Raw genomic sequence first — 1,591 nt, 5'->3', positions numbered from 1 at the left:
TACTTCGACGACGGTCGAAGTAACGTCCTAACGGCTAAGGCCATCGACATTGGTTCGACCTCGTTCGAACCACGACGGATACTACTTCGACGACAGTCGAAGCAAATGTCCTAACGCCTAAGGTCATCGACATTGGTTCGACCTCGATGGATACTACTTTGATGACAGTCGAAGTAACATCCTAACGGCTAAGGCCACAGACATTGGTTCGACCTCGTTCGAACCACGACAGATATTACTTCGACGACAGTCGAAGCAACGTCTTAACTGCTAAGGCCATCGACATTAGTTCGACCTCGTTCGAACCACGACAGATACTACTTCGACAACAGAAGCAAACGTCCTAACGACTAAGGCCATCGATAATGGTTCGACCTCGACAGATACTACTTCGACGACGGTCGAAGTAACGTCCTAACGGCTAAGGCCATCGACATTGGTTCGACCTCGTTCGAACCACGACGGATACTACTTCGACGATAGTCGAAGCAACATCCTAACGGCTAAAGGCCATCGACATCAGTTCCATCTTGTTCGAACCTCGACATCTTCTGAAAGGAAATATCCTCGAAGATTAAATGTAAAACAAAAACAACAAAAAGGGAGAAGCAACAAACAGACGAAGCGACAAAAACAAAAGTTTATATTACAACAAAAATTATTTACATTCGTCCACACGGACAGATTTTGGTACACCCCACAACCAAAGAAGATGCGGAAGCAAAATATACAAGCTTAAACTAACTACCACCCCCTATGGGATAAGCGTCCTCATACCACGAGTCTGAGTCAAGGCGATCGACAGCCTCGGAAGCAACATCCTCCCCATCGGGAGAGTCGGGGTAATACCCACATAATTCACGAGCTATGCGCGCTTCATTTCGCACCACCTGAACCTCCGCCTCCGTCGCTCGACCCTCTGCGTGTAAAGCTCTGTATACATCAAGCCGAGCCTCTGCATAGACCCACATCTCATAGGCACTACGATGCGGGCCCCGACCAGATGGGGGACGAGACGAGGAGGGCCGAGAATGGAATTCCGCTTCTTCAGACCTCGGAAGGGCGACTTGCCTCTGCAACGCGGTCAATTAGTTGGCATTAGCACTCAGCTCGCCCTTAAGTCTGTTGATTTCCGCCATTCTAACACCAAGCTCGGCGGTCAGACTAGCTACCCTCTGCTGCAAGTCGGTATTCTCCGGAGCCACCCCTCGATTCAATTCGAGTTCATCATCCTTCGCCCTGAGGAGAGCCTCCAGCTCACTATTACGAGCAACGTCCCTCACTAGCTCCCCATCCGTCTCCTCCAGTTCCGCCCCCCTACGTTCCAATTGGGCCTCCCTCTCCTTAAGCCCCTCGCTCCCTGGCGAGCATACCCTCAATCCTCCTNTGGTTTGGAGGTACGCTCCAGATATTGTTGTGGTAGGTTGTGGGAGTGTGTCCCACGGGAAGATTATATAAGTGTGGCATGTGATCACTTGATTGATTAAAGATGTAAACCAAGTATGAAGTTTGTAATAGTGTCGTTAACTTGGGGATTCATGCATGGAGGGCACTTGACCTATTGGGTTGTGAACTGGGGAGGATTACCCCG

Source organism: Nicotiana attenuata, unplaced genomic scaffold (genome assembly GCF_001879085.1).
Source record: "Nicotiana attenuata strain UT unplaced genomic scaffold, NIATTr2, whole genome shotgun sequence".
In the NCBI taxonomy this organism is placed as follows: Eukaryota; Viridiplantae; Streptophyta; class Magnoliopsida; order Solanales; family Solanaceae; genus Nicotiana; species Nicotiana attenuata.
The sequence above is the reverse complement of the archived record's forward strand: the minus strand, read 5'-3'. Positions refer to the sequence as shown.